This window comes from Stegodyphus dumicola, chromosome 12 (genome assembly GCF_044657685.1).
Source record: "Stegodyphus dumicola isolate Sdum_Otavi_A_Nest chromosome 12, ASM4465768v1".
NCBI lineage: Eukaryota > Metazoa > Arthropoda > Arachnida > Araneae > Eresidae > Stegodyphus > Stegodyphus dumicola.
This window is the reverse complement of record NC_140779.1, coordinates 68,170,014-68,196,540: the sequence shown is the minus strand read 5'-3', so window position 1 is coordinate 68,196,540 and position 26,527 is coordinate 68,170,014. Positions and strand designations below refer to the sequence as shown.

Below are 26,527 nucleotides of genomic sequence, written 5' to 3'. Positions count from 1 at the left end.
TGTCGAGTAAAAAGATGTTTCTACATCTTGAAACTCGAGAATAAAATACGATCTCTCCGTGTGTGTGTGTGTGAAGTAACATGAGATATAAGCATTCTAGCTATCCTTCTCCTTTAATATAAACACGATTCAGTTTGCTTTATTTAATTTAAATAATAAGAAGATATAATGTTTTACAATGCATATTTTCAAAAAGTTATTAATTTAACCTAAATGAATCTGTACAGCACAGAGCCGCACTGTTTTTGAGTGAGTCAGGCAATTGAAAATAATGGGCACATATACTGTATTAAGGCTCCTCTAAGGTATATAGGAGCCTTATACTGTATAAATAAGAATTTCAAACGTAATAAAAATGTTTAGGAGAAGCAGTTATGAGATTAGTTTCAGATAATAAAATTTGATGATAAGGCCCTGATGCTTTACTTTCTTTAAAGTACTTAATTTTTCTTTAAACTGGACTTTCTTTAAAGTTTTCATTTGATTTCTTTATTGAAATCAAAAATGATTTCAAACTGTTAAGATGTCAAAAAGACATCAATACATGTTTTAGCAATGATGTAATAGAATTTTTACTAGACGGGAATTAAAGAAATAGTTTCTTAAGTGTACTTTTAACTGAAGAGAAATAGATTATTTGATTTCTTTAATATAAAAAAATTGGTATTTTTTTTTTTTTTTTTCTCTCAGGAAAAAGGCCCTGAGAAAGGGAAACAAAAGCCTTGCAGATTTTTGACATCTGGCAACACAAAATTAAGGGTACATTACATGGCAACATCTTGCTATTTAAACGGTGTTGACATAAAGTATTGCATTGCTTATTAAGTATTTGCTAATGCCCTTTTGTAATTAGCGTTATGTATATGAAAAATGATTTAATCTTCGGATTTTTCTGCTTTTTATAAAGAAGAAGAAGTTTCCATTATATGTTTCACGTCGCAACTAAGAAATCTAAAGTCTGACATTTTTTCAGAAAAAAATATTCATTTGTTAACAATGAGAAAAACACATATTTCTTCGTATAAAAACGTGAGAAGTGTTTCTTCATGAAAGTAACTTCTGAGAAGGTATGTATCACAAAATATAAGGTATGTAAATTAGCAGAGGTAGCTTCATATGTCTTCATGTCATAAATTTTCATTTTCCATTAAAAATTGTATTAATAAATTTTGTTGTCCACATATCGTTTTATGATTTCTAGCTTAAAAATTATGAGCAATATAGTCCTGCTTTGAGTTTATCGAAATCTTATCGAAAGCAGCAGTTTAAACTGAGTGAATATCAATTTGATTGATAAGAAGTAACCTCTTCAATAATTTGTTTATTCTACAAATGTCCCTATGTAGGTATTTTTTTACGAATTTCTGGGACATATAAAATGCACGCACTGGATAAAATAAGCCTTTTAATATTTCGTTTTTACTGAAATATTGTGTAGTTAATGTATTTTATTTCAGTGTAGTATTCTTTTCCAATCAATTTCTAATCAATTTGTTTTTATATATCTTTGACAAATCGCGGAAGGGAGGGGAAATGTGGTTGATAGCTCTTGCCATTTAAGCTGAATTTTTGCACTTTTCTTGAAGTATCATTTCTAAATTCCACTTTTTCAGAATAAAAGATCAGAAATACTTTTGTTAAATTCTCATAATTAAATATTAAAATAAATGTATGCATAAAATGAATTTATGAATACATAAACTTTATATTTTATTCTATATATTCTTGCATAATATTTTGTGTAAGGTTTGGCACTTAAAATAAAAAATACCAGAGAATGGAAACTGAATATAAAAAGTAATAAAAAGCTAAAATATATAAACTAATAATAATAATACAATAAAGTAAATATAAAAAATTTTGATACTATTCGGTTTCAAGGGCCGTAAAATATCGCCAAACTATTATTGATGGCAATGCTGCCAAAAATAATTGCGGCAAGAAAGGAAGTATAATAGTAAATAACTATCTTAGATTGATATTTTAATTTAGAGTAAAGGTTAATTTCATATAATACTTTTTTTTATTATTATAATTTATATGAAAAAGGCTAAACATGACTGGGTACTATTCAGTTTCGAAGGCCGTAAAAAATCGCCAAACTATTGTTGATGCCAATGCTGCCAAAAATAATTGCAGCAAGAAAGGAAGTATAATTGTAAATAACTATCTAAGATTGATGTTTTAATTTAGATGAAAGGTTAATTTAATAACACCTGAGGATGAGAAACGTTTTTCCTGTTTTTTTCTTCATCTTTTCGTTCTCTTTCTTTAATCCTATTAGATGTTTCATCCATCATTTCTTGATCTTTCTCAGGCAGTTCATTACTACTCATTTCGTTTCTTCATCCTTTGTTTCTTCAGATGCCACTTCTCTCATTTCCACATCGTTTTTTATGGCTCCAGTTTCTTCTGTAAGCTCGCCTTTCACCTGTTGGAGTTGCTCTCGCACTTTTTCTTGGCTGACATTTATTTCTTCTAGTCTTGTTTTCTTCTCTTCCAGTCTGGCTTTCATCTCTTTCTATCCGGCTTTGATCTCAGCTGTCATCGCTTTATATCCAGCTTTTATCTCAACATATCCAACTTTCATCTCTTTCAGTCCCGTTTTGATCTCAGCTGTCATCTCTTCATATCCAGCAGTATATCCGGCCTTTATCTCAGCACATCTGGCTTTCAACTCCTTCTGTCTGGCTCTGATCTCAGCTAAGAAGTCCATCAAAGTCTTCGTTTCCTCTGCCATGGCTTTCCTCTGCAGGCGGGTCACTGACATTCACTCGCAAACCCCACTTCTGACACCAGTTGTTACCTTTTTTTTCTTCTTTACATACGGTATGTACGGGGTTTGTGCGGATTTGGAGTGAATAATGACAACACTTCCTGATGTAGTATTGAAACACACTTTATTTACCAATATTAATCAGGACAGCTCCAAAACACTTTTACAGTCGTCGAAGATCTACTATAACACGACAATCAGCGACACAGCTTTCAGGTTATCAGGCTAGAACGGTGGAAACAACTTCACTGCAAAGCACCAGCTTACAGCTTCCGACTCTGCTCGGTTGTTCTCGGAACTCCACGTACTTTCGAGACTCTCCACACTACAACTCGCGATGCACTCAACGACACACAGAGCACAGCTCCCGACTCTTCGGTTCAGTCATTCCTGGAGCTTAATAGGCTCTCTCAAAAATGCACTAACCGTGATACACTAAGAAACTCTTCGATACTCTCAATGACCCACTCGGCACTCGCTGCCCGGCTGTCAACTCGATCGACTCCGCACGGACTGACTAGATGAGACACACTATCTCGCACGCTAGACGAGGCACACACACACTAACTGACTGCGAACCAGCAGGATTAGCGGCTTGTGTTTGAGAACATTTTAGGTTAAACCGGTAAGAATTCGTTCCAGAAGGTTCTCCATCCGTCCATGGTATGTCGCCAAATGGGCGATTTCTCGCCAAATGTTGCAACTCTTCCTTTCGTTGTCATTTTATGGCAACCCTAGAACTGCTTTGTGGGGAAGCTATCTCACCATGCCTTGACATTTCGTAACAATATATAAGCTCAATAAACTGCATTTTAAATTAAACAAGGAAATAACATGAGAATGGAAATACCATATTTGACGGCATATAAGACACACTTTTTTTCCTAAGTTTGGTATCAAAAATGTTACCTGCATCTTTTACCTGAAGGACACAGGTTAACTTTCAATACTAAATGCTGTTTCTAGCCCGGATAAAGGTCTAGACACACATAACTTTTTCTACATCTTCCATAATTATTTTGCGCATGCGTGAAATATCTGTCGCCAAAATGCGCCAAAGCTCGAAGCTGATGTAGAAGTTTGAACAGGTTTGACGGTCGCATTACGTCTATGGAGCCTTTCCTTCTTTACATAGACTTCCTTTGACTCATCCGACACACGTGTTGGTATTGGTGCTACTCTGTATAAATGTGTCATTATCGGTGCTTAAAACTATTTGTTTTAAAAAAATACCCTGGAAAATATGACTACAGGAAACAAGAGATTAAGCTATACAATTCAGTATAAACTAGGAGTGTTAAACTACGCTGAAGTGCATGGAAACAGAGCAGCAGCAAAGCATTTCGGTCCACCACCTACCAAAAAAATTATACGTACTTGGCGACTGCAGGAAGATCAACTGAAGACTGCTAAAAAACAAAAACATAGCCTTCGATGCCCAGCTCCATCTTGGCCTGAACTTGAAAATGCCATAAAAATGTGGGTGATAGATAAGAGGAAATCTGGGATAAGTGTTTCAACTAAAATGATAATCAATAAGACCAAAGGATTTGCAGAAAAACGTGGGAATCAGAACTTTTCAGGGTCTGAGGGCTGGTGCTACAGGTTCATAAAAAGGCAAGGCTTATCAATGCGCACAAAAACAACTATTGCACAGAAAATGCCAGCAGATTATGAAGAAAAAATACTAGCATTTCATAGGTTTGTTATAAATGCACACAAGAAAACTTCTTTTAAGCTCGATCAGATAGGATGAATATGGTAGAATGAAGCGGCCCTCTATTTCACAATTGTGCGAGTGGGTAAAAAGTTCTTGGGAGGACATAAAGGCTGAAGTAATTGTTAAGTCCTTTAAGAAGTGCGGAATCAGTAATGCTCTTGATGTAACAGAAGACGATGCATTATTCAGAATTATTAAGAAGGTGATACTAGCGATGACGGAAACAGTAGTGATGATGATGATAGTGAAAAGGATTTTTATGGTTTTGAAAGTGATTAAAAGTCTAATTTCATGATAGGCAATGTTTTTCTTGAATCTGTGTTTTTTGTTTTTTCTCGCTTTATTTAGTATTATGTTTGATTGCTTGCCGTTCATTTATTTATTGCTTGCCATTCATTCATTATTCATTATTGAAATTTGCATATCATGTTCAAAATAGCTTGCCATTTGTTAATTTTCCTTAATAAAAATATGTTTGGTAATTGCATTCAATGATTGTTTATTTGGCTTCGAAACGTGAGAACTAAAAGAAACCACATTTTAAGTTATTGTGATACCGCACTGTCACACGGACTATTGAAACTTTTTTTGGTTGATCTTTACATTACGGTAACTGGTAGTTTGGCGACATTTTTGAGGCGATAAAGGTTACTACCTGGGACTTTGGTAATAATGTGAGGAGTACTGAGTTCCGATTACGCATTATTTTGTGTGGGGGAAATGAGAGATCATGGGATATGTCATGTGATATTAATGGACGAATTACGGTTCTTTAATCGGAAAAGGGGGGAATTTGGAGAAGTATCTGTGGATGTATATTATTTTGTATTAAGCTTCATTGTGTGTTGTGTGAAGTAGGGTTGAATAATTTTGGGATTGTATGGCGCTGTCTAAAGTAAATTCAAAATTTTTAATACGTTTGTGTGATAATTCAAAAGAATTGGTTGAATGGTGCATGAGTGTAGGTTTAATTGCGGATAAGTATGAATATCCAAAATGTGGGAATGAAATGAGATTGTGTGAAAGGAAGGATATTAGTGATAAGTTTGAATGGCGGTGCAAGAAATCTGGTGAAAATGCACATTTTGTGAAACAGAGTATAAGGAAGGGTACGTGGTTTGCTGAAAGTCGTTTGAGTATGGGTGAGATTTTATTGATTTCTTATTATTGGGTGAATAGATTGCCAGTTGACTATTGGATTTCGGATTTAGAAATTAGTAGTAGGACTGCAGCTGATTGGAATTCTTTTTGTAGGGAAGTGTGCGTGGAATTTTGCGAAAATGATATGGGTATGCTTGGTGGTATGAATGTGATTGTGGAAATTGATGAGAGTAAGTTTGGGAAGCGTAAGTATGAGAGAGGTAGGAGAGTGGAAGGAAAATGGGTGTTTGGTGGGATTGAAAGGGGTAGTAATAAATGTTTTTTTAAGGTTGTGCGAGATAGAAGTAAAGATTGTTTATTGAGTTTTATAAAAGAATATATTTTACCGGGTAGTATAATTATTTCAGATTGTTGGAAATCATATCAATGTTTGGAGGATGAAGGGTTTAAGCATCTTGCTGTAAACCATAAGTATTATTTTAAAGATCCGGAAAGTGGTGCGCATACGAACACAATAGAGGGCACCTGGAGTGGTATAAAAAGCGCCATTCCTAGGCATTGCGAGAAGGAGAATTTTGCTTTTTATTTAGCAGAGGAAGTTTGGAGGAAAAATTCGGAAAAAAAAATCGTTCAGTAATTTTATTGAATCCATAATAAAAGTGTATCCACCATGTAAGGAAGATTCGGAAGAAGATTAGGTTGGTTAGACTTTGTTAAGAATGTGAGTAGTATTTAGTTCTGATTACGCATTATTTTGTGTGAGGGAAATGAGAGATCATGGGATATGTCATGTGATTTTAATGGACGAATTACTGTTCTTTAATGGGGAAAAATCTGGGAATTTTGTATTTGGCTTTATTCTGTGTTGTGTGAAATAGTGTTTGTGAATTTTTGGATCCCATGGCCGTAAGTAAAGTGAATTCGAAATGGGTATTTAGTGGTATTGAAAAGGATAGTAAGAAATGTTTTTTAAGGTTGTGTGAGAGAGAAATAAACATGTTTTATTATGTTATTTATTTTACGTGGTATCTTGCTTTGAAAGATAAGTATGATTTTAAAGATTCTAAAAGAGAATGAAGAAAAGTGTATCCGCCACGTAATGAAGATTCTGAAGGAGATTAGGTAAGTTAGTATTTTTAATTATTTTTATGCATTGTTGGAAATGTAAGGTGGAAAGAAATTTGGTATTATTGGGAAAATTGTTATTAGCAATGATTTAGTTTAAAGTAATTAGGATTGTAAGGTAATTTTTATTAATTGAATGTATGTGCTCATGTATATTTTAAGTGGTGTTTTTGAATTTAATTATATTTTAATGAAATGATAGTTATTTTGTGAATTTTATACTTGTAGGAATTTGGTGTATGTTTAAGTTGAAATAAATGTGCATGGAAATAATTTAAATATTTGATAATAAATATTTGTAATGCTTCATGTATGAATTCGTTGGTGACGTGTATAATGTAATAGATGATTTAGAGGTAAAAGTTTTTGGATATTTTATTTATTTTATATGTGGAAATGTTCATATTTGTAAAGGGTAAATATTTTTTCGCGATCATGTAATTTCATATATGTTCTTTTTACCGGGTTTAAAGATTGAGAAAATTGTCATGTATTTTTGTGATTAATTTATGAGATGAAAGCAGTGTACATGGATATAGTGAAGAGTGTGCGCAATGCCATTTTTGTGCAATTCTGGGATGTTTTTTTTAAGTAAAAATAAGTCGACGTGTACATGGTTCAGTGATATTTTAATGAAATGATAGTTATTTTGTGAATTTTATGCTTGTAGGAATTTGGTTTACGTTTGAGTTGAAATAAACGTGCATGGAAATAATTTAAATATTTGATACTAAATATTTGTAATGCTTCATGTATGAATTCGTTGGTGACGTGTATAATGTAATAGATGATTTAGAGGTAAAAGTTTTTGGATATTTTATTTATTTTATATGTGGAAATGTTCATATTTGTAAAGGGTGAATACTTTTTCGCGATCAGGTATTTTCATATATGTTCTTTTTACCGGGTTTAAAGATTGAGAAAATTGTCATGTATTTTCGTGAAATTTTTCGAATTTATGAGAAAAAAGCAGTGTACATGGATATAGTGAAGAGTGTGCGCAATGCCATTTTTGTGCAATTCTGGGATGTTTTTTTAAGTAAAAATAAGTCGGCGTGTACATGGTTTATGTGTATGTGTTATTTTGAAAAACGCGTAAGGTGTATGGTATTGTGCACTTTTTCCGAATTTTGCAGTGAATATTTGTCATGATTAAGCAGTTTTGTTTGATAAAATTTCTAGCATAAGTGTAATTCGGCTAGTAGATTGTTGGAAGAAGTGTTCAGTAGATAAGAAGAAAAGAAACATGTCTTTACTTCGTGAAGACAAAATGGCGGCGGGGAAAAAAAAATAGAGGGTTGCTGTAGGGGAGTTGGTCGCCAAATTTTTGCCAAAAAATCGCCAAGTTACCGTAATGTAAAGATCAACCCTTTTTTTCCTTGTGTGTGGCCTTCTAAATAAGAGTACATCTTATATGCCGTCAAATGCGGTACATGTTATATAATCTACGCAATACAAAAGGGAAATCTTGACATACCTTTTTTAAAAATTTGTTTCTTCTGCATGTGAGACACAGAGAATTCCTTAGCAGCATCTTAAAACTATTTTAAATTATCTAAACTAGAATCTGTGTACTGCCTTCGGCACATAAATTCACCAAATTAAAAATGAAAAATATTCTCTATACTGGCGGACTGTCAATGGCATTTCTTTCGAAAATCCGTTTTTATTACACCCCACATACCGTCCATAGTGTTGATATGAGCTCTGGTTTTCAAATCCTTAAATCTCACTGCGTAATTTACCAAGAGTTGAACGAAGCCATTTAAATCTTCATTTACACACCAGTCAAAGAAACTTCAGGTTTATCATACCACCAGCAGGCATTTTACAGTGTAAAGCACAAAATAAGCAGTGCACTTCCTAACCAACATCCAATACATAAATAATCCCTTACAAATAATATCCCATCAGTCAAATTCACCATAATTGCACAATCATTCATGTCATAATAGGGTATCATAACATTGAACTACTCAGGTTACCATAAATGAAACAACAACTTGGCTATAATACAAGGGATACCTTAAAATAGAGACTAACCCCCCCCCCCCCAAAAAAAAACTGAAAAATTAATTTCTGTGATGTAGTTTACTATAAAAGTACAGAAGCACACTACTTTTAATGGTATCTGATGATATTTGGGAAACAAATGCTTTTTATAATTTTGCAAACTGGTGCTTGGTTTATTTGATTATTGCAAAGCACACCTATCTGCCTAAAGGGAGGGATGTCCATGTGAAGAACTTTCTAATGGAAACTGGCTTGCATATATATTACATGTGGGGAAAATAATGAAAGCATAATGAATACAGCCAGCTTGTTCATCAAGAATTGGACTTAAGTTGAACTGCCAGCTACAATGTGCAAGAATATAGCATTATAATATATTATTTGGGATTATCAGAATTACATTGTCTGTAAACATCCTGTAGTATGCATTGTTTATGGGAAGTATCCAGACCCTTTGCTAACCTGTATCCTCAAAATACCGGACCGCCCGAAATAGTTTCCCAGTTTCACATTAGTTTCCTCCCCTCCCCGTCCATTAATGCAGAAAATAGGTGTGAAGATTTCCATTGACATCCTTTGTACTTTCTAACGAATATTCCATTAGACTTTGACCCCGTTCTTTATAAAACTTTTCTGAATGTCAGACCAACCAAACCTTTTCGGCTTTGTTATGATCACGACTGAAATTTTGTTTATTTCTGTTATTTTTATAGGAAGGAATTAATTGTTTAAAAATAAATATAATCCTTAAATTTTTAAACTACTCTTTTATTGTTGTTTAAAGCTTAAAAGCACATTGTACACAAAAGAATCAACAACGAAATGTCACAATCGACCAAAAGATAATGAAACCTCTTAGGACAAGCTGTCTGCAGTAAACTGATACAATGCATTTGGGGAAATTGCACCTGCTACTGCATACCTTAGGGGAAGGGAAGAAAACAAGATTACAATCTCGGCTGTTTTCAGGCGGTTCTGGTTGTTTCAATGTAGGGCCGGGTTGGGCGGATTGGATGTGAAGGAGTTAACTGTTCTGTTATCAGTACTTCATTAAAAAATTTTATGTATGTATGCATGTGTTTGAAGGTCTAACCTTTCTTCTCTGCAAATTGAGTAAACGTAAATTAATGAAACTTTCAAAAATGGAATTTTTAATTACTATGTGAAAAGAGAAGCTTTTTTTTTGAAATTATGGAACATTGTGCATAACAAAACAAAATTGCTTTTTTTATTAATCTGCTCTGTTTAACGTTTCAAACAGAACTAGTTAAGGGAAAAATGGTGTGAAGCCTTAATTAATGATTTCTGAATACAAGTTTTTGTTCCTCTGAATCATTGAAAATCAAAACTGCTTTTTTAGCACCAAATCTTCTCTTTAAAACAATATTCTAATAATTCTCAAATGTTCAGATCTTTTTCCAACGTGCATTTGTACTCAAATAAGACTAAAAATTATATACAAATGCTAAATAATAGTAAAAATAATTGGGGTGGGGAATGCAGAAAAAGAAACTAATTACATAAACTAAATTAAATCAAGAAGAAAAATTCTACATCAAGAATCAATGAATAAAATTTTTGCTTCAAAATTGAAAAATAAATTATTCAGTCAAATCATATAAAGCCAAGGGAGTCGAATTATATAAAGCCATAGAAAAGAGGGAGGCTCAATTACTCGAAAATTAGCCTTTTGTGAATTTTAAATTTATGCCAAAAAATACTCATAAAAATAAGCTGCTGGACCAAGCTAAGTTTAATTTTTTTTAAATGAAAACAAAGAAAATTATGAAACAAAAGACAAACATACCTTTCCTTAAACTTCCATATCAACAGAATGCTTCAGAAGCCAAAAGAATGGATGGTGTTAGGGTTGCTAGACTTTAGATACCCTGCTTAGGGGCTTACGAACAAATGGAAAAAGAAACAAAAAGATAAACTAGCGAAGGTCAAAAAGCAGAGAACTAAAAACAATTAAACAGCCCACACTTTCTGGGAGTGATTCATTTGGTGGGGAAACTGGAATGGGGGTGTCAACATGTGTTAACTAGGAAGAAGGCTATGGGGACGAACAAATTAACCTATTAGGAAGAAGGTTAGAGAGGACACTTCTGGAATTAGTCCAAATATAAAATGGCATTGTATGTAAGATGACATTATATTTTTTAAGGTATTTTATAAGGGAAAGGTTTACTTACAGACAGTTTCATATGTGCAGTATTTTCCATGATGGTTTGGAATATTCTGTAAGCAAGATGATTAAATGATCTAAGTATCCATTCATGCGGTAGAAATATATATATTTTTTCTCAGTATAGAAAGTAAAGTATAAAGTGTAAATTAAGGGAAAAAGTATTTTAAACGTTAGGCTATGCATACATGAGATGCTAATACTCTAGTGACATCGAATAAATGAAACACTGAGAATTTACTTTAGTATTTACTTGTAGTTCATGATAGGGTTGATGTATAACATTTTTGGTTGCATCGTATAATGTTATTTTCAAGGGATATTATTTTAAGCTTATTTATTATAAACTATATCTATTTTTTGACTAAAACCAAAATTTGGAATCCTCCTACATATTTTTAAATATTGCCTATGTATTTTTAAATGCTTTGTTAACTATGTTTCTAACAGATTAATTTGTTTACTGTAAAAGAGTGCTAAAAATGTGATATTAGAATTCTGGCTGGTGTTTACTAACAAATTCTTTGAAAATATTTCAGACAATTGTAGTGCTTTATATGATCTTAAGTTATTAATCTTTAAAAATTAAAATCTTTATTATTATTATTTAAATATAAAAAATATCAAATTATTCTGTGTGTTTGGTATTGTTTTCTGCAACTGTTGTTCTTTTCTTCAAATTTTCTCATTTATAAAAATATAATATTATAAGAAATTGCTCTTTTCTCAATAACTTTTATTAAAAATAGTGTATTTAATTTATTGTTTTTATAAAGTGTTAGATGGCACCCATCTTGAGACTACCAAATACTAGAAGATACCCCCTGGGTTTGATCCCAAATGAATGAGCTGGCTGCATGATTGGCTTTCAGGGTTTTACCCATGTGTAACCTGAAAATCAGCCAGTTTCCCTTAGAAATTTCCCCAAAAGGTGCCCTTCCCATTAGACAGATAGTCTTAATGTGTTTGCTTGATTCAAATAACCTAATCTAGGCTAACCAGATGTATTGGCTGCATATCCGAAATCGGTAGCTAAAAATGCAGTTGGTAAAATTGTCGGTCATGTAATGTTGAGATAATCTCTTGATGGCAGATGTGAATAATCAGTAAAACCTACAACTGTGTACTCGTAACACTATATGGAAAGCTTCTGATGACAGCTTATATCCTTGTTGATAAGTTTTGAGCTTTTTTTTTGCGAGATATATGGGATAAGAGAGCAGACTGTCAATTAATGGGGGTAATCCCAAGATCATAGTTAATCTGACAGAAAAAAAGGGAATAATCTGTATTATAATTGTATTATAATTATTTGTAAATATTATTAAATTTTAACTTATATTTTTAAGCAGTTTAATTTGGAGGATAAATTCATTTGGCTGTGCAAAATAAATCAACATTGGAAACAAGAACACACTTCACTTATACTCTTGTATTGTAATTCTTGTATTTTGACATAATTGTTAGAAAACAGAAGCTTAATTGCAAATTAATTTTTGCAATTATTTGTTTACTTTAATGGATTGTGTTAATTTTCATGTATTCTACATTATATACAATTAAGTTACACAGTGACATTATCTGCATCCACAGCTATTATCTCATTTATTTTCTTCTTGTTATTTCATTTCCCGCAGAAATTTTACTTTATTCTCATGGCTTATGATAGTTATTTTTCCGTTATTTCAGAATAAACAAAAATAACCTTTTTTTCTAGACGAGGCATGGTTAATCCAAACATGATTAATCCACCTGGTTAGTCAGAAGTTGACTGTAATTAAAGAGTTTTCTTCCCCATCATTATTGACATTAGCTTTTACAAGTGAAGAAAATCATTAGGTTTGATAATGAAAACCTGCAAAGTTTGGGTTGTACCATGTTCTTAAATTTTTGCTAATTGATTCTTTTGTATTTTTAAGCGCTGCATCAAAAAATGATATTCAATTTTCCTGTCACATCTTTTTTTTTTTTTTTTTTTTTTTTTTTTTTTGCAGAAATCGCAACTTTTTTGGTGTCTGTAAAAAATTTTAAAATTTTGAAAACAGAAGACTTAAAAATAGACATAAAATGTTTTTTTCTTAAAATGTATTCTTTTTTTATATATAATAAGAAAATGTATGTAAGATAAACAGTTTTATTTCATGTATTGAAGTTTGTATGGACTGCTCATGTTCTGTTTCATGCTTTTCCTTTTATGTTCTTGATGAGATTCATATTTGTGTAACATCCAGCAGTATTCAGCTGTCATCAGTCAAAGTAGTCTATTTTCCTTCATACCACCTTTCCATTTCTTTGATGTCTTGACGAAATCTCTCACCGATCTTTTGCTAACAGTACCCATATTTTCAGGTGGAAGTGAACCTTTAAGTTTGTGAAACAGCCTAAATTTGTTGTCTTCTGCAGCATGTTCTCAGTGATTGATTTAAAATTTGGGTCTTTTTTATTACCCAGAAACTCGGTTACTATATCTTTAAAAGGTTTTCAAAGCTTCTTTTCCTACAACTTCCATTTTTTTCTCAAAATTACTGTCTTGTAGCATTTTCTAATGTCAGGACCAGTAAAGACAACTTCTTTCAGTTTGGCAGTTGATAAGGCTGGAAATTCATCACTTATGTACTTGAAACAATGACCTCTTTTTGGTATAGAGAAATTGTGCCCAGCTAAAGCATAGCAGGGGAAGATCCTTCAGGGGATTACCGTCTTGGTGATCGGATGTCACAATCCTGGAGCCCCAGTGATCTCTCCTCCTTTCTGCCTCCTCTCCTCTTAACTGCAACTTTTCTTGTTTTCCTTCTTCCTCTTCTGAGGCTCGGGCTCGTCATAAGAAACTGGAACAGCCTTGTCCCTAGTTTTTCAAATAGTAAGGAAACTGCCCGTGTGTTTGCCGTGTGTGGAGACCCGTGTGACTGGAAAGGAGGGTCCTGGTAGTTGAGGGGTGAGGTACTGTCCCCAACACACCACTTTGGCCTCTGCTTCAGTTAAATCGGAAGCATTTGTCGTCATCACAGGTGTAAACTGGCAGGTCACTAGTCCTTGTGTCAGTGGCTTGGGGACAAGCTCTCGGGAGTACCTGCTTTTAGGAAAGCCGACTGTGGGACTTCAGTTTGCGTATAGGTCCGGCTAGCCCTGGCGTAGAAATCTGCATCACCTTGTTAGGCTTCATGTTTCTGGGGCGGTCGTACCCGAAACTTTTTCCTTTTAAATAGGAATACTATAATACCTTCCTGCTTCAATAATATATGCGATACTCCGATTGTGACCAAAAGACTAAGAGGTGACATAAAGCACTGTATCACATGCTTTTTGTCCACATCTCGGAATTATAACCAGCTTTGAAGAATTGAAAAAAAAAAAAAAAAAATGTCACCCTTTCTAATAAACAAACATCTTTTGTCTTCTGTAGGAAAACTGAAAAATATTAAGAGGCTTCGGTCTGGGGACCTTTTGATAGAAGCTGTGTCTGGAAAGTAGTCTAATAGTCTTTTGAAACTAACTAAATTAGGACAAGCAAACGTTGAAGTTAATTCTCTAACCTCGTCTCGAGAAGTAATCTCCGAAATAGACTCACCATCAGTAATTGAAGAGGAATTCATTAAAGAGTTGGCAGATTAAAATGTGTGTGGTGCTTGTAGGATCAAAATATGGAAAAACAGTCAACTCTTTCCCACTAAACATGTCATACTTACTTTCAAGTCTCCTAATCTGCCTAGAAACATCAAAGCTGGATACCTAAACTGTTCAGTCAGGCCATGTATACCGAATCCAATGCATTGCTTCCAATGTCAGCGCTTTGGACATGGAAAGACCTCTTGTCACAGTAGCCTCACATGTGCTCGATGTTCCATTGTAGGCCATGCCAGTGAAGGTTGCTCTGCTGCCTCCTTATGTATAAATTGTAAAGGCAAGCACCTAACTTTTTCAAGATCATGTCCAAAATGGCAGACAGAAAAACAAATTGAAAACATTAAAGTTACACAAAAGATATCATTTGCAGAAGCCAAAAGACTTGTTCTCTGTAATCAGCCAAGACCTAATTATCTTACCCATTTACAACAAAATCATTCGGATCAATATCAAAGCAAATCATAATAACCACACAGAAAAAAGAACTAGCAATGACAGAACATCCTAGAAACCAAAAATCAGGAAAAAAAACCTGATGTTGAGAGTAGTACGCTGGTTACTGCGTCCAAAGGGAAACAGGATGTCCAACAGAACAAACATAAAGATGTTATCAAGGTGAAAAATAAGCAAAAACCCAGTACCCCCAGTCAAAGTTCTATTGTAAGCATGAGTTCAGGACGCCTAGACGACTCAGACGAAATGGACATTGAACAAGCGTTAGCCCTTCCAAAACACCTTTTGCCTCGAAAGTAAAAAAACAACACCGCCAAAACAAACATCCATAAAGGGTACATTTATTTCATGGAATTGCCGGGGTTTCCATCGAAACCTGGATAATATCAAGGATTTAATCAACATCTATCAATCTGCCTGCGTTGCACTTCAGGAGACCTTGTTAAAACCAAGCGGAGATGCTAAGATACAGAGATATGCCACAGTAAGAAAGGACAACCCATCTGGGTACTGTGCCTGTGGTGGTGTGGGCCTTATCTATCACCTCCCACAATCCCCCATACACTGCTCTCCCTTTGACGACCTCCCTTCAAGCTGTGGCAGTTCAGATTAATTTATGCTTTTCAATCTTAGTGTGCACTATTTACTTACCCTCACATGAGCATGCTGATCAGCAAGAGTTGGACAGAATAATAGAGCAATATCCAGAACCTTTTTTGCTTTTAGGTGACTTCAATGCACATAGTACCTTATGGGGAAGTAGGAACAAGGGGTCGGCAGATCGAACAATTAATGGAAGATAATTTCTATTTGTCTCCTAAATAATGCAAAATACACCTACTTTCATCAGCCGACTAGAACATTTCATGCAATTGATCTGGTTTTTTGTTCTCCATCTCTGCTACCTTTTTGCTCTTTCAGTGTAGGGGCGAATCTCTACGATAGTGACCATTTCCCAGTCATTGTAAATATTACAGGAATGTTGTTGATCTCAAAACAACCACGCTTACTTTACAATAAAGTTGATTGAGATCTCTTTTTGCATCTTGGGCTGTGCTGACTGAAAAAATGGTTAACGATGTGGACATTAATACAGCAGTAAAAATGATCTCTGATACTATTGTACACGCAGCTGAACTCTGTATTCTGAAGTCCTCGACAAAGTTCCCTAAACCCTGGTGGAACAGTGATTGTCATGAAACTTCAAGAGAGCAAAAGAAAGCTTGGCATATCTTTTGCTGATATCTAACACTGGTAACTTTTCTGGCCTTTAAGAAAGGTAAGGCGAATGCAAGAAAAGTGAGGCGGGAAAGTCAGAAAAAGTCATAGGCAGCTTATTACCTACTCAGTGTCTAGCAAACAGGTTTGGGAAAGAGTCCGCAAAGCCTCTGGACTATATAATGATTATTCCTTTTCTGTTCTAGAAAAAGATGGAAAGTTGATAAGCACTAGAGAAGAAATAGCCAATGCTTTAGGTGATACATTTGCTGCTGTATCTGGCAGTAGCAATTACTCAAAAGAATTTCTGTCCACAAAGATGCCCAAAGGATTCATATTGACTTTTACCATCCTAATGCAGAATCTTATAATAAAAATCTCACCATGTTTGAATTAAGAAGTGTAATATCTCACACTGATAGGACCTGGCCTGGTTCTGATGGCATAAGTTATTTGATGATAAAGCATCTGCCCTATGAATCTCTAGTGGTCCTCCTCTTTATAATAAAATATGGAAGGAACAAATTTTTCCAATTGCCTGGTGCAGGGCCTTTGTAATCCCTGTAGAAAAACCCAGCAAGGACCTGAAAAATCCTTTAAATTATTGCCTCGTCGCGCTCACTAGCTTCCTTTGCAAGATCATGGAAAAAATGGTAAATCACCATCTCACCTACTATCTGGAGACTAATCATTGCCTATAGCTTTACCAAAGTGGTTTCCGTAAGAGAAAATCTTCACTTGACAATGCCCTGTTTTTAGAAACCCCAGTATGTGATGCATTTGTGAAAAGAAATCATGTGGTTTCAATCTTCTTTCACATGAAAAAGGCGTACGATAGACTTGGCAGCATAGAACTCTTCATGACCTTTACAGCACTGGGTTGCAAGGTAATTTACCCATCTTCATTCAAAGCTTTCTGAAGGACACACTTTCCAAGTTAAGATTGGTTCATTGCTTTCTCAAGTATTTGTACAACAAGAAGGTGTACCCCAAGGTTCAGTGCTCAGTGTCTCTCTTTTCAGCCTGAAAATCAATTCCATTTTAAGAGAACTTCCTCCCACAGTGCATGGTTCCCTGTATGTTGATGATTTGATGATCTATTGTCATGGTCAAGATATGAGATACATTGAGAGACAACTAGAAATTGCTCTAAACAGAAACATAAAGTGGTCCAAGAAGAATTAAACAAGAATTTAAATTTTCTAGCCGGAAGACTGTCTGGGTGCATTTCTGTCGCAAAAAAAATTTATATCCTGATCCCGAGCTGCATCTTGACGTCTTTTTGATCCGCATTGAGCCAGAAGCAAAATTCTTAGGATTTATATTTGACAAAAAGGCCATTTTCCTTCTGCATATTTTAAATATAAAAAAATGTGCTAAAGCTCTTAACATACTAAAAGTGCTGGCCAATACTTCATGGGGAACAGAACGTTGTTCTATGCTCTGCATTTATAGAGCTTTAATCCATTCCAAACTTGACTATGGCTGTGTTATCTATGGATTAGCAAGACCTTCTGTGCTACTGACATTGGATCCACTCTGCCATCAAGTGCTATGGATTTGCTTTGGAGCTTTCAGAACATCTCCAGTCCAAAGTTTACATGTCATGTGTTTTGAACCATCTCTGGAATTCAGACGCAAGCAGTTGTCCATTGATCTTCATTTTAAAGTAATGTCACAGGCTGAACATCCTGTCTGACTCATGACACCTGATCAGTACTGGCATATCTACCAAGCACATCCTTCATGTATCCCACCTTTTGATCTTCACATTCACTCACTGATTGAAGAATTCAACCTAAAGAATCTGCATCCCAAAAGCTTTAACTTTTATGGTATTGCTTCCTGGCAAGAAGTGAATATTCCCCTACTTAGCATTTTTGGAGAACTTAAGAAGAGCAGTACCAATGATGTCCAATATCAACAAATTTTCTTAGAGCATAGAAGCAGTCATTATAAAGATATTTTTACTGGTGGATCAAAGGATCATGATCATGTCGGGGCAGCTTTTGTTTTTGTTAAAGAAATCAAGAGTAGGAAATTTCATAAGGCTGCATCTTTACTGCAGAAACGTTTGCCATTTTGAATTCCTTAATCTTTATCTCTAAACAGAATAGCAGAAAGTTCATCATCTATTCTGACTCTCTGAGGGCTCTTAAATCAATAAATACAAATACTAGCCACCCTTTGGTCTTAGAAATTTTAAAAGCACACCTCCGTTTGAGAAATGCAGGTTATTCTATTGCGTACTGCTGGGTGCCTGGACATGCTGGCATCAAAGGCAATGAACTCGCCAATGCCACAGTAAAATCTGCTGATATTATCTCTGAAAATGATGTCCCTTTTACAGACATACGGAATTACATCAGAACAAAAATCTTGTCTAGGTGGCAAGAACACTGGGAATGCCAGACATGAACAAATTAAGGCAGGTAAAACCCAATTTGGAGTATTGGGAATGAAGAGGGAATCGAAAGGAGGATGTACTGCTGACTCACGTACGAATTGGTCACTGCAGACTGACACATCAGTATTTCTTGAAAGGAGATAATGAGTCTTTTTGTGGCACTTGTAACATTCCCATTTCAGTCAATCGCATTTTAACCTGCTGTCCTGCTTTTAGTCAGAAACATGAATATCATTTTAATTCTATGAATGTTAACTTAACAGATCTCATTGGAAGAAACTCTCACATCAACCTCATAAGATTTTTAAAAAACATCTCTTTTTACCATATGATTTGAAATTTTTTTCCTGTTATACTGCTCTACCTGTTGCTAGATCTTTTTCAAAGTCATTTCTCCATGCCTTCATCAGCATTACAGGTTCTTTTGAACAATTCATCTTATACAGTGTGTTTGTGCATTTTGGATTTTATTCACCATTCGTCTGGTGCATAATAACCTTCAAGGTTTTATGCCATTAAAAGTCAACCAATCAACCAACCAACTTAGAGAAATTGCTTTATCAAGCCTAACTTGTAGAAGTCAACAGATTTTCTAATGTCAGGACCAGTAAAGACAACTTCTTTTAGTTTGGCAGTTGACAACAAGTCGAAGGAAAACTTTATTGAGATCTATTAGAGCTTTTCGGAGCACATTTAGGTTCTAGATTCTAAAGAAGCTCTTTTTGGTCAATCTTTCTCTATCCAATGAGTTTTCTCTGTTTCTGTTGTCCCATTCATACAAAAGGGACAAGAAAACTTTGTGTACTCTCCTTGTTCTTTCTACTAGGAGGAGGAATATTATTTTGAAATTATTGCACATAATCTATTTATGATCATCGTATTTAATTTTATCGAGAATGAATTCCAAATCTTTGTAATGCTCTTTTAAACAGACAATGTTTTACGGGTATTGATGCATATGATGCGTATGTACAGTGGCGTAACTAGAACTCTTGTGCCCCTATGCAAAAAATTTTCCTGAGGCTCCCCCTCCACCCAAATTTAGATACTCCAAAAAAAAAATTAAAGGTTTTAGATTTTTAACGGACATCCAGAAGGGTTTGTTAAGGTTTTTTACGCTCTCACTGAGCACGCAGTCTACCAGCATGTTGTTGCACTCCTGCTAACTGGACCTTTCTTTTTTCTTTTGTCTTTTTTAGCTTTATTATTAAGCATCGTTTTCTTCACATTTACGCCACATACAGTTCGACACCAAAATCACAAAATTTTTAAAAGCTGAATAATGGCAAATGTTTAGAACTCCAGATGCAGTGTTACCGTAAATGTTAAGTGTTACCGTAAATGTTTATATTCATTTCAGTTTTTTTTCCAGTTCATTATATCAATATTCAGTTATCTCAATAAAAGATGGCTAAATTTGTATGTGTGTATGTGTCTTTTCATTGTTACTTTTCTATTTGTGAAATTTATTAATTAAGTATCACGTTCATCTGACTTACAGAAAATATAATTCAACAGCAAAATCACAATATATTTAAAAATCAGCACATTTTTAGAATTCCAGATAGAGTGTTTGAATTTGCTATACATACTTTTTTAATCGCTACATCATTTCTTTCAAAACTAGACTCTGATGGGGCCAGTCGCCTAGTAGTTATCTTAAGAAAGAAAAAGTATATGATGATTTTAATGTGTCCAGCTAACATAATGTCATAAAAATATTGAATAGTTCTAATTAAACATGTCATAGTTTTAAAACATGTTTATTTAAATTAAACACATTAAAAAACAAGAAAAAATATTCTCAAGAACAGCGCTAATTGGTTTTAAATCACTTAGATAATTATTCAGTAACCTTCCAGATTAAATATGAAAGTGTTTTAGTCTTCATTGAAGAGCAACACACTGGCAAGTGGAAGATAAACAAAATTACTTCTGGCAGCGGCAACATATAGCTTTCATAGAGTCGAGTTTGTTAATTAAAATTGAAAGATAAATAAATAACTTAAATTTTTTCGATTGGCAACAATCTCGTGAGCTGAAATAAAAATGTTTTATTTCGAACAATATTATCACTGCTTGCTTTCATATCGTTAAATTTGTTAATCAAAAATTTTTAAAAGTATGAAATAAATAATAAGGCAAATTGGAAATTCAAAATTTAGGCTTCCGGGTGCACATATTCGGGTGGAGGACTTTGTTATTCAAAATCTAATGGCTTAATTAGGTACCGTCGCTTTTTCAAAAAGCGAGAAACACTCATTCATACATGCGAAAACTTCATTCTTTAATTACTTTAAATAATGCAGGTCAATAATATTAAGTGGCAGCAATTTGAAATGGGATAGGCCGTTTATAGTGAACCAGTGTAACGAAATATAACATAATTTATATTATCATAATAACAAAATATATAGAAATGAAATAATATACAAAGTAGTTACATAAAATTAAAATAACAATAGTTACATGAAATTAATAATAATAGTTACATAAAATTAAAATAACACCGGTATGCAAAAAAAAATGATTATACCTGTTTTCAGGCAACTTGTAATTTAATTCTTGTAATTGTAATTTAATTATCGTGTAACTATAGTTTGGAAAGGCTTCCTTTTAGAGAAGTAAACTCATATGATTTTTTAAATAAAAATCTACCTTTAATGATGTCAGTTTCTTGTAGTTGTGGTTTTATTTTATTAAACTCATAGAGGTTTATGAATCATTTCATTTGTATTGAAAACTTATTATTACAAACTAAAATTAAATGTTTTATGCATCTCTTGTTCAAACACTTTATGTACCTCTAACCCAATTGCTGAGGAAGTAAGGTTGTAGTTACATCCTGAGTTTGATTCTTGAATGAATATTTATTTTTATAGTAGGAAACAAAAATAAAACCAATAGTTTAAAAAAATTTGCCCAAATTTCTCTTGTAAAAATTATCAGTACTGAATGTCTATTTCGAAAAAAATTATCAGTACTGAAAGTAGACTGAATGTCTATTTCGAATTCACTGAAGAGCTTTCTCACAGAATTTGGAAAGACGACACGTTTTAATTCGTTTGCTACAACACAGAATGTTTGAGAAAGGCTCTGTAAGCTTATTTTACTACATATTGATTCTGAGCATATATATCCAATAAAATAAATTGCATAATATTATGAAAACCACTTCCACATAGAGGGAAGGTTTGTGTAAATTATTTTATACAGATTTTATGGAGGCAAATTTTTTATTAATAAATCATTCATTATATTTTAATTATTTAAAGTTTTCCCATGAAACTTTCCATGTGCAAACTTTACGAAGATTCAGTACTTGGCAAAACCTTGGCTCGTTTCTGATTAGATGCACTTATACGTAAAATATATATCTAATAAAAATACATACAGAAAGGTCTTCTTCAGACAGAACATTTAAAGAAAATTTCAGAGAAAGACTTTATGGGAAACTTTTAGAAATATCTCACTTTAAGTAACTTTCTTATTTGGCCTATATGATTATTAAAATCTTCTATTGGGTCTCTTCATTTTTCAGGAAAACATTCATTGTTTGTGTCAAATAGGTGATTTAGTTGATTGTTGTCTGTCCCCTTTATATTTTCTTTGATTTGGAAAGTGAATATCTAAATACTTAGATTCTAAGAAAACATGTTAGAAATGTTAACACAGTCCTCTCTGTTACAATGACCAGTATAAAAGGAAAGGACTACAATTGATGAGAGTCTGTTTTAGGTCAAATATTGCGATAATTGTCATTCGTTACAACGTATTATTTCTTCTGTGTGGTTCAAAAATTTCAAATATCAGTAGTTTTAAGTCATATCGAATAGGATTTCTTTACGAGATTAAAAAATAAGTAGGCAAAGAGGCAGGCATAAACATTTTTTCCCAAAATTATATACACAAAAAGCAATATTGAAATTAATGTGCGTCTGAAGAGTTATAAACTATTTAATTCTTATTGCTGAAAAATAAAATGTGAAAAACTGTAAGAGTAGGAAGCAAAAATAGAAAGAAAGAAAAAGATTTTATTTCTTTTTTAAAATTTTCATCTAAAATGAGCCATTATCATGAGATACAAATGTAAATAAAGTAACTGCATAAAATAAGAAACAAGAACTAATGTGAAGTCTACAGCGCCCAAATGAAGTAGTAATTTTTGCCTCATCCAACTCGCATTTTTCGTATACGAGAAAATTTCACATATGTTTGCAATATAAAATCTTTAACTAAAACTGGAATTTCTGGGAATTCTATAACTATAATAAACTTCAGGTGGTTTGACTTTATCTATCTTCATTTTTGCCGCCTTTGTCACGTGCTCGCCTAAAGAAATTCAGAAATGACTTCAAAGGTCTCCTCTGGAGGGGAATGCAAACAAAAGCATACAGCTTTATCACTTATCACTTTGCAGCTGTTTTATCTGCTTGCAAGGGCCTCCTATCTGCATCATATATGATACCATATATATATATATATATATATATATACTCATATATACACATATGAGGGCGTAGGGGTTCCTTAAAAGCTTAAAAAAAGATGGATTCTATTATACACATCCATCTTCTTTTAAATTTAAACATATAAATGTAATTCAGCAGGACATTCCAGCAGGGCTGTGAAGTCGGTAGGGAAAATGACCGACTCCAACTCCCTCATATATATATGTAAACATGTACGCATGGATTAGAGCTTATTTTTTGAATATAAAAGAAGTAATAGATGCTACAGAAAAAAAAAGTGATGGCATAGCAAATTATTTATATTAATTAGCATTTATTATGAAATAGAAAAACTGGCATTAGTTATTTCTAAGAAACGGTATAGCTTCGGCAAGATCTTCTTTGTTGGAGGCCCATAGATCCGATTTGATAAACTTCAGAGCTGAGAAGAGTCTTTCCACAATAACTTGAGTAGGAGGAAGAGCTGTTACTGTTAGGGCTACTTCTTTTAACTTTTCAGGATTGATCTTTATAAGTTCTAAAAGAGGTGTCATTCAAGCACAATCATATTTCTCTATTTATTCAAAGGACGTGTAGAAATCTTGTTTGTATTTTTTTCATTTTTATAACTAAAGGCTCTTAGTTCTTTATTTCCATTCGCTTTGCCTTAGCCTTTTCAATATTATCCAAAGATATTTCTTAAAACCTAATTCATCACTAGAAAAGGATGATAGAGACTCGATTGCAATGTCTGCAGTTTGATTGTCCTGATTCGATTTCTCCAATTGTTCTGAGAATAATTTCATTCTTAATGAAAGTTCATATATGATTTTCTTTGCCTTTTTAATTTGTTTGCCATCCAAGAAAATTCGGTGTTTCGGATCTACATATATTGAACCCAGCAAGGTCTCATAGTCTAGCAAACTAGTTTCTCTTTTCTTTATTGAAGAAATGATTCCTTCTGCAATAAATCCTCCATTTCAGAAAGAACAAACATCCCATTCTTCCATTCTCACCACCTGTCAATTCTTCATATTGCAGCTTTTTTTATGGCTATATACGGTGTAGAAAGAAGAGTTTCCAATTCTGCAAGATCATTCCACAGTCTTTCTGTTAGTGAAACATTAGAATTATCTACTTCTTGTAAAAAAGTTCTTAATTCTAAAAACTCTTTATCATCAAATATGTACTTCCTTATCACGTTGCTTGATCATTAATTGCTCCTTTTCCTGCTCGCTTCCTAAGAATGGCATCAATTTTAGGAGTTCTTGCTGCTATTGCTGCTTACCTAAATTTACCAGTAAGATTTGTAACTAAAATGAATCAGTTTAATTGCTAATGGCAAATATCACATCCATCCTTATATATAAATAAGGATAAATATCCATCCTTTATTTATTAATATGTCAATAAAATAGAAAATAACTATTTATTAATGTATACAGTTTGTAAATAAAAATAATAACTCAGCTTGTCATTAATTTTTTTCAATTCATTTTAATTTAATTTCAAATTCAAACTGTCCAACAAAAACTGGAGTTGAAATCGACCTGTTTTTAGCGACTCCAGCTCCGACACCTTTTACCCCAAAATCTGCCCAATTCCGACTCCACAGCCCTGCATTCTAGGGCCCCCTAAGTCTTCGGGCCCCTATGTGACGGCATTCCCTGCATACTCATATTTACGCCACTGCATATGTAATGCATAAGTAAGCATTGCAAAGAAGGATAACTTTAGAGGCTTCTTTTGATGAATCTATTAATAGTTAGTATTTTCATATGGAATGCTAAATTGATTCAAGAGTCCACATACATGAGTGAAGAAGATGAAGTTTTCTTCTTTGAAAAATATGTAAGAAAGCTCTTTTCTCTGTACCTGAACTGGGAAAATGAAGTCGTAGGTATGAGCCTATTCTTCTCTTTAAGCCTTGAACAAACAATTCTGAATGTTCTTTAGTTAAAGAAAACTAATGGAAATAAATTAAAAATGTATAAAATTAGGCTCATTTATACAGTCAAAAGTCGTTAATTCGGACACCCATAATCCGGATCTCAAAGCTAAAATCATTCTGCGCATGCACCGCATTGACGCATGCGCATAGGCATTTACGCGTGCGCGCAAGACCTTTACGACTGCGCATATGCATCTGCGCAAGCGCAGAATACGTTTTCGCGTGCACATTTAATGTGTAACGGACGGTATAAGCTAAAATTATCTAATTATCTATTTCAGTTAATGTTGATGATTGCGTTGTTCCTTAATCTTCGAATTGGATCCGGCTTATTATTTTTTGCAGACTGTAAGAGCAATTTTATAAAAGTAAACTTGGACTTTCAATTAATTTGAATTTGAATTCGAAATTTGAATTTTCGATGCTGGAGCTCCCAAAGGATCTACAAAACGAAAGTATGTTTCCGATGTCCATCAAACAAAAAGTGGAATTGCTACAAAAAAATGGATAAAGACATATCCTTTGTTTATCTAACCGTTCCGAAATCTGTTTATCAATTTCACGCTGCTCTGCGGGGGGGGGGGGGACGTCGCGGCGCGCAATGAACTGGAAGTTGATCTGTCAGCACTATCGTTATCTTCAGGGCAGATGTTTTTATTTTATTCGGCTTATAATTCCTTACTAAATTTAGTATTTTATCTCGATGTACTCCGTCTTTGATATGATTTAAATCAAATTCCTCGTCATTATAAATATCACGAATACAAATCAAATACACTCATCTCCATAAATTAAGGATAATGCAAAAGCAGGCAAAGGAAGAGTTAGAAGCAAAACAAATTTGACTTATTTGTAAAGCTTATTTATTAAACAAAAGGTAAAGAGCAAAAAAAAAAAAAAGATGCTATATGTTTGATATTATTAAAAAAATTAGCGATTTTTTTCTCCCTGGAGCAAATCACAAAAAAAACCTACTTACAAAAAATCAATATGACATGGTTAGTATGATTGTTAATACATTGTACGTTTCCCAGACGATGCAATACAGCCCGTACAACGCCTAGGCATGCTGAGTATCAAATTATCGATCTGATCTTGGGGGGGATATTACACCACTCAAAAAGCAATGCTCTCCGAAGTTCCGCTAGACATGTAGGAGGAGGTTGACAGGCTGCAACTCGTCGGCCAAGCATGTCCTACACGTGCTCTACTGGATTCAAGTCTGGTGAGAATACTCACCAGTCCATATGGGTGATATCCTCCGGTTGAAGGCATTCACTTACGATGTTTGCATGGTGAGGACGGGCGTTGTCATCCATAAACACAAATTGTGCGCCCATGGCGCCCTGAAACAAACGTACATGTTGTTCCAGAATGACATCTTGATAGATTTGGCTTGTCATGGTTCCAATTTGAACATGCAGGTCAGTTCTGGAACCCAGAATAATTCCATCCCAAACGAGCACTCCTGCACCACCGTAACGGTGTCGTTCAATGATG

At 33.9% G+C, this 26,527-nt stretch overlaps 1 protein-coding gene across 1 annotated transcript in view; it reads left to right on the top strand.

The window, feature by feature from the left end:
- Positions 1-777: 777 nt before the first annotated feature.
- LOC118201934 (rab-like protein 6) overlaps positions 778-26,527 on the top strand; it is a 100,529-nt gene continuing 74,779 nt past the window's right edge. The window contains exon 1 of the mRNA XM_085806519.1: positions 778-1,067. The gene's annotated coding sequence lies outside the window, so the exon portion shown is untranslated. The remainder of the gene's footprint in view (positions 1,068-26,527) is intronic.